The sequence below is a fragment of the Macaca mulatta genome, chromosome 3 (assembly GCF_049350105.2).
Source record: "Macaca mulatta isolate MMU2019108-1 chromosome 3, T2T-MMU8v2.0, whole genome shotgun sequence".
In the NCBI taxonomy this organism is placed as follows: Eukaryota; Metazoa; Chordata; class Mammalia; order Primates; family Cercopithecidae; genus Macaca; species Macaca mulatta.
In genome coordinates this window covers 27,358,260-27,366,476 of record NC_133408.1, presented here as the reverse complement: position 1 = coordinate 27,366,476, position 8,217 = coordinate 27,358,260, and the positions used below count along the sequence as shown (strand labels likewise).

Genomic DNA, 8,217 nt, shown 5'->3' with positions numbered 1-8,217 from the left:
CACACGAGTACACATAATTGAAAACATTTTGCTACTATTTTGAACAAATTGTTATCTGTTGGATCAATTAAATATGATAAAACTTGTATCTTACCTTCACTTATTCATTATTTGACCCTCTTCCTTTCTGTATGTAGATCAAAGTTTTTAATCTGTACCCTTATCTTCTCTCTCTGAAGAACTTTTTTCAATTTTATTGGGATATAACTGATGAAATAAAAATTGTGTAAGTTTAAGGTATACAACCTGATGTTTTGACATACATATACATTGTGAAATGATCACCATAATCGAGCTAATTAACATCCATTATTTCACACAGATGCCATTTGTATGTGTGTATATGTGTGTGGTATAAGAGCTACTCGATTAAAAATTTTCTAATATACAATAGAGTGCATTCACTGTGGTCAGCATATTGTATATTAGGTCAACAGAATTCGTTCATCTTATAACTGAAAGTTTCTACCTTTTGACAAACACCTACCCATTTCTTCACTGCTACCCCCTCAGACCTTTGTAACCACTATTCTACTCTCTGCTTTGATGAGTTTGACTATTTTAGAGTCCACATGTAAGTGATATCATGCAATATTTGTCTTTCTGTGTATGTCTTATTTTATTTAGCATAATGTCTTCTTCCATGTTATTCTATGTTGTCATAAATGTTAGGATTTCCTTCTTTATTAAGGGTGAATTTCCCTGACAACACTTTTCATCTTTTTTATAATTGTCATTTTAAGAGTTGTAAGCTGATAACCCCTTACGGTTTTGATTTCTATTTATCTGATGATGAGTGATGCTAAGCACCTTTTCATATATCTGTTGGCCATTTGTATGTCATCTTTTGAGAAATTCAAGAGTGCCAAGAATACACAAATAGAAAAACAATAGTCTTTGCAATAAACAATGCTGAAAAAACTGAATATTCACAAGCAGAAAAATAATATTAGATGCTTATTTCACAACATATACAAAAATCAATTCAAAATTATTTTGCAAACTATATATATGATAAGGAGTTAATATCCGAAATGTATAAAAAACCCATGTAACACAATAGCAAATAAACAAATAAATAACTTGAATAAATCGGGGGCAAGAAACATTGAAACCTCTTCTATGTCTTGCAAGGCAGAGCTTACTTGCAAAAAATTTCCTCAATTTTTGTTTGTCTGAGAATATCTTTATTTCTCTTTCACTTTTGAAAGATGCTTTTACAGGATACAAAATTGGTGATAATTTTTTTCTCTGAATGCTTTAAAGATTTCATGCCATTCTCTGCTTCTATGGTTTCCGAGGAGAAAATGAATGTAATTTTTACTTTTCCTCCACTATAGATGAAGTGCTGTTTCCCTTTGTCTGCTTTCAAAATTTTCTTCATCTTCTAAAGTTTGAATATGATATGCCTAAGTGTCAATTTCTTAGCACTTATTCTGCTTGGTGTTCTCAGAACTTCCTAGAACTGTGCTTTGGTGGCTGATGCTAATTTGAAAACATTCACAGTCATTACTGCTTCAGATATTGTTTCACTTTCTTTCTCTTTTATCTTCCTCTGGTATTCTCAATATGCATATATCACATAATCTGTAACAGTTGCTCCACAGTTAGTGGATATTCTGTTCTGCTTTTTATTTTTTTCTTTTTATTCAGTCTGTTTTTCCTTCTTGCTTTTCAGTTTTGGAAGTTTCTATTGTCATGTTCGCAAACTCAAAGATTATTTCTTAGCTGTGTCCAGTTTATTCATGGACACAACTGAAGAAAGTATTATTCATTTCTATTATAGTGTTTATTTTCTCTAATATTTCTTTTTTATCCATTCTTAAAATTTTATCTTTCTGTTTAAATTACCTGTCTATCCTTGAATGTTGTCTGCTTCTTCCATTGGCACCCTCATCATTATTTTACATTCCTAGCATGATAATTCCAACATCTCTGCCATATATGACTCCAATTCTTATACTTTTTTAGTCTCTTTAAACTGGTTTTTAAATGGTTGGTTTTTGCCTTTCAGTATGCCTTGTAATTAGCTACTAAAATCTGGACATGATATACAGAATGAATGAAATTCCAGCAAATAAGCCTTTAGTGGTATGATAGTAAGGTTAGGAGTTAAAGAGGGCAAGAATTATATAGTTCTATGGTTAAGTCTCAGTATTGGTGAGCCTGTGTTCCTGGACTACAAACTATATTAGTGACTCTCAGTGTTCCCCCCCCCCCTCCCTTAGGTGGGACTGGATGGCTAGAGAAGACTAAGATTGGGAATTTCCCTTCCCCCATCTAGAAGGCTAGAGCTAATTGGAGGTTGGTATCCCCTTTTCCAGGTAGGGTAGACTCTGATAAAATCCCATCAGGTTAGGCTATAGTAAAATAGTTTCTACTGAGGACAGTCATTGTTAAAAAGAACAGAATGCTCTGCCTTATGTTAAAATGATTTCTTTTCCTGTTATCCTACTAAAAGCATGAAGATATTATTTTTTTCCTAATATTTATTGTGAGGAGCTGGAATAGCTACTAAAAGTAAAACTCACAAAAGGATGGGGCCTCCCATGACTCTGTCCTGTGCTTTTTACTGTCAGACTTGTCCAACCTTAGCCTTCAGCAATCCGTTCATTACAATTTAGGTTTTCTTACCTGGGCTTCTGCAGAGATTTCTGAAATTTGGAAGACAGTAGTTTGTTTTGTGATATCAACTTCTCTGACAGGTCCAAGAAGAATTTTTCATTTTTGAGTTTTGTTAAGCTTTTTACTTGTTGTTAAGACATGGTAGTTGACTTCTAAGGTGCTTATATGACAGATTGTTTGACATGATTTTTAAGGTAATAGGAAGTTGATCATTAGCATATGACATAAATAGAATCAATTTTTAGCAGATATTAATAATTTTATCTGAATATTTGCCAAAAAATTTATATTCTCAGATAAAACATCTCACATATAATCAATGAGAACAATGCTATTATAAAAACTTTTAAAAACAAAATTATCAAATTTATGCGTTTTTCAATCATTTACATATTTTATATATATACACATCCATATATACACGTTATATATAATAAATATATAAATATATAAACAGTATATATCTTGTATATATACTATAAATGCTACATAAAATATATATAAAATTATACTTTTTGTATTGTATATGATATTAAATATCTCATATTAAAATAAATAGAAAATAATATTTCCATTTTTATGTGAAAATCTTATTTGCAGTTTACCAAATTGCAATTTAACATTATAAAATATTAATTATGGCTAAGAGTTGGAAGAGTAATTATATCAACCATTTTGTTTTTTAATACATATACAAATACACACAAACACATACATATACTGAGGGTTCAAATATTATTCAGAGTTAGCTTCAACAATGCAAATTTTCCTCCAAGAGTTTCATATCTTAATTTGCAAAAATGAAAAGAAAGTGTGGTTATGTTATTATAAAGGATATAGCTTCTAGCTTCAGAGTGCTATACCTTGAAAGGTATTTGAATAAAACCTTGGGCATATTTCTTAATTTTCAAAAATTATATCTCTTCGATTGTAAAATGAGAATAAGTACCTACATCCTACAGTTCTAGATCATGGGGGTGTGTACAAATGTGCATAAAGCACTTAACAACAGTGCCTAGTGCACAGCAGGCAGGCATTAAATGACAGCTATTACTAGATATTAACTGGACATGTGTTCTCATAAGTTCATATGGCCTGCTTCCTATGTTGACACTGGTAGTGATAAGGTAAAGGAAAAACAAAGTATATGGGTAATTAAACTGCCCCTAAAAATAAAGAAATACTATGAAGCAAAAAATAATAGGCAAACTTCTCCAAGTATCAAAGTTTTATATATTGTTCATATTTACTTGCTTTTTTTTTATAGGGTTAAATTTTTGAGTATTTGAGAAAAAAAGTATAAAAGATGTCTTTCTGAAGCAAAAAAAGTAGTCTATTAAAAAAAATGACCCATCCACTTTTTTTTTCCCCTCCAGAAATGCTGGGATTGCTGGCATTCTTTTTAGTCTTCCTTTTTTTTTTTTTTTTTTTTTGTTGTTGAAATAAACATGCTCTTCATATTTCCATAAGCCATGTCTCACATATTATAAAAGGGCATGCTAAATATAATTAAAAGTAGAGGCAGAAGCATTACCAGCAAAAGAGTGGGTAGCACTAAAGCACAATATTAATGTTCACAGTGAAATGTCATTGAGTCATCAAGGTTTGTGCCATATGGGTCTGCGGCTTAACTCATCCCCAAAGACTGTATTGATTTGCAATTACAACATATCTTGGGGTTAAAGAAAAAAATGTAAAAATTTTAGTTAATCAATTAGGATCACATTTTACCATGCTGAAAGTTATTTAATAAAAGATGATAGGAGCAGGAACCCACATCCAGGAACAGAGCCCTTTGGTCCTCCTTCAGAATGAATGGAGACCAGAAATCAGATATTTATGACCAAGAAAAGCAGAATTTCATTCAGCACTCCTCCCAGATCTTTAGAGTGTTGACTGAGGATGAGATGGGACACCCAGAGACAGGAGATGCTATTGCCCGGCTCAAGGAGGTCCTGGAGTGCAATGCCAGTGGGGGCAAGTATCACGGGGTTTGACGGTGCTAGTAGCATTCAGGGAGCTGATGGAACCAAGGGAACAAGATGCTGATAATCTCCAGTGGGCCCTGACTGTGGGATGGTGTGTGGAACGGCTGCAAGCTTTCTTGCTGGTGGCAGATAACATCATAGATTCATCTCTTACCTGCCGGGGACAGATCTGCTGGTATCAGAAGCCGGGCATAGATTTGGATGCCGTCAGGGATGCTATCCTTCTGGAAGTGTATACCTACAGCCTGCTGAAGCACTATTGCCAGGAGCAGCCCTGTTACCTGAACCTGATTGAGCTCTTTCTGCAGACTTCCTATCAGACTGGATTGGGCAGCCCCTGGACCTCATCACAGCCCCCCAGGGCATTGTCGATCTTGGCTGATTCACTGAAAAGAGGTATAAATCTATTAACAAGTACAAGACAGCTTTCTACTCCTTCTACCTTCCTGTAACTGCAGCCATGTACATGGCAGGAATTGGTGTGAGAAGGAGCACGCCAATACCAAGAAAGTCCTGCTGGAGATGGCAGAGTTCTTTCAGATTCAGGATGATTACCTTGACCTCTCTGGGGACCCCAGTGGGACCAGCAAAGTTGGCACTGACATCCAAATGCAGCCGGCTGGTGGTTCAGTGTCTGCAGCGGGCCACTCTGGAACAGAACCAGATCCTGAAGGAAAATTACGGGCAGAAGGAGGCCGGGAAGGTGACCCGGGTGAAGGCACCGTATGAGGAACTAGATCTGCCTGCAGTGTTCTCGCAGTACGAGGAAGACAGTTACAGCCACATTATGGGTCTCATTGAACAGTACGCAGCGCCTTTGCCCCCAGCCATCTTTCTGGGGCTTGCGCCAAAATCCACAAGCAGAAAAAGTGACCTGGAGACTGCAAGGGTATGAGGGGAGATTCTCAAAAAAATATATGATTGTGTAAAAATAATTGATGATAAATGAGTGAATGAGAAGAAATGTTATATAATAGTCACTATATGAAATACAAAAATAAAAGATCAAATATTTCTATTTGGAATAGTCGTTCTTACCTTAAAATTACTGATAATAGAACTTTTTTTTTTTTTTTTTTTGAGACGGAGTCTCTGTCGCCCAGGCTGGAGTGCAGTGGCGGGATCTCGGCTCACTGCAAGCTCCGCCTCCCGGGTTTACGCCATTCTCCTGCCTCAGCCTCCCGAGTAGCTGGGACTACAGGCGCCGCCACCACGTCCGGCTAATTTTTTGTATTTTTAGTAGAGACGGGGTTTCACCGTGTTAGCCAGGATAGTCTCGATCTCCTGACCTCGTGATCCGCCAGCCTCAGCCTCCCAAAGTGCTGGGATTACAGGAGTGAGCCACCGTGCCCGGCCAATAATATAACTTTAGAGAGGGGTTCATGAGGTAGCTAACAGTGTGGCTTAGTTCAGTTTTATCATGCCATAGGGTTTAATTGATTATAGATTTTGACTTCACAGTGATTTTCTTTACTCCCAGCAAATGCCCTAAGATTGGATCTTCCCACAAGTTTCCTTACTGGTATGTTAAGAATGATGAAAGAAAATCTAAATCAGCCTTCGAAAGAAAAATATTAAAATCTTAACTCGCCTTTTATGGTGTTTCAATTATGGTTTCTCTCTAAGTATATTTGTATGTGTTTATTGTTTCAAAATATTATATTGGCATTTCTAAATACCAAATATATTCAGACACATTTCAGAAAGAATCAGGCTGAGACCAGCTCAGTCTTGGAGACCCTAACCCAGCAGCCTTAAAGGAATTAAAGACACACACACAGAAATATAGAGTATGGAGTGGGAAATCAGGGGGCTGACAGCCTTCAGAGCTGAGAGCCATGAACAGAGTTTTATCCACATATTTATTGAAAGATAGAAATAGCTTGATGGGTTACAGGTAGGCATTTGCTTAAACTGGTCATGATCTCATCACTTTGTAGCCAATGACTGGCTGAAACTCAGCTGCTTGTGATTGGCTGAAACTCAGCTGCTTGTAATTGGCTGAAACCTGCCTATCTGTTACTAAAAAAGTATTCTTCTAAGTTAGGTTTCAGTTGTTTACATAGGAACTCAAGTAGGGAGACAGTCTCAGGAAAATGACCATCTGCTTATTTAATTTAGCAATGGAAAAATTAAACAAACGGAGACAAAATATTATTGAACATGCAGTAGAAAATCTTACTGCTAGTTGTTCTGAGGCATGTGAAAACAAACCAAATTAATAACCCCTCAAACATTTTACAGTGTAAATGGGAACTATATTCATGAAAAGAGAAAAACTATTTTACATCCATATCCTCAGGGAATGAACAGTCCTAGCACATGTTAGTTGTTTGAAAAAATAATTTCAGAATAAAAATGCATGAATGGTTGGATTAAGAAAGAGATATAAATGTGTATAACACATATCTGCTTTAAAACACTGTAGCAATTTATTAGTACTGATTGTTGGAAGAGGTTTGGGGCCGAAGTATCACAGGACCACCAACTACCCTGACATAATGAAACTGTCCAATTAACAGATATGTCAGAAATAATACTCTTTTGGTAGTACGGGCATTGAGCAGAAAATGTAGATATTTGTTTCCTAGCTAGGAAACGCTGAAAATAGTCACTGACAGTAAAGTCAATATTTATGGCAAACGAAGATGTAATTGAAAGGAGGGGCCAGCTGGGCTTCCTGGGCCGAGTAGGGGCTCAGAAAGCGGTGAAACTCACTTATTTCCTGCATCAGAACTTACTTCGGTGCTGGATGAATAACACTGAAGATATACGCTTAAAATATTGCTAACATCAGAATTTGTGCATGTGTTTTCTTCCCCAAGAAAGCTATAAACAGCGAAAATTTTGCTGTAAGCTTCCCCTCGTCCTCTCTCCCTCCCCTCTCCCCTAAAACTAAAAGGAATGTTAAAAGCCCGTTTTTCTGTGAGCTGTGTACCTTATCTATGCTCCGAATTCCAATTCCTTGGAAACATCCTTTGTAAAGTCCTGTAAAATGCTGTCCCCTTTGCCATGCTCCTGCAAGGCCATAAAATAGATGAAACCTAAGTTACAATTACGGTTTTCCTCAAAATCTAAGACATGTCACAAAATAATTTGCTGCCTTTGTTTCTCGCTCTGGGAACATCTTCCCTCTGCACGTATTTCCCGCTTTAAAGAGTTTAAAAGGTGATCGAAAAATCGAACACTGTCTACCCGCTTGGGACCCCTTCCACGCTGTGGAAGCTTTGTACTGTCACTCTGCTCAATAAAGCCCACAGTTTTTTGTTTTGTTTTGTTTTCTCTCCATCCGTGTCCCTCTCACTCGCTGCGGGCTGCCGCCACAACAAATTCTCTGGCCTGGCTAAGGCAAGGACCTTTGGCCTTACATAATGAGTATGGGTTTAGACAAACCATAGGTAGCAAATGATAGTGAAGAGAGAAATGTGTTTAGCAGAAAGTGAGATGATTAAAAATGAGAGGTTTAACAAGATTGGTTCCTTCTGCGACCATGAATATTTTCACACCATTCTAATTTCTGCTTAATGCCAGACAAATGCTATAGAAACTTAAAAAAAGAAAAAGAAAGAAAAAGGCAGTGGGGATTAAGGAAAGGATTGAGGGC

At 36.5% G+C, this 8,217-nt stretch overlaps 1 pseudogene; it reads left to right on the top strand.

Annotated features, from left to right (window-relative positions):
* Window positions 1-4,418: 4,418 nt before the first annotated feature.
* On the top strand, window positions 4,419-5,508 carry LOC715982 (farnesyl pyrophosphate synthase pseudogene; annotated as a pseudogene).
* The last annotated feature ends 2,709 nt before the right edge of the window (window positions 5,509-8,217 follow it).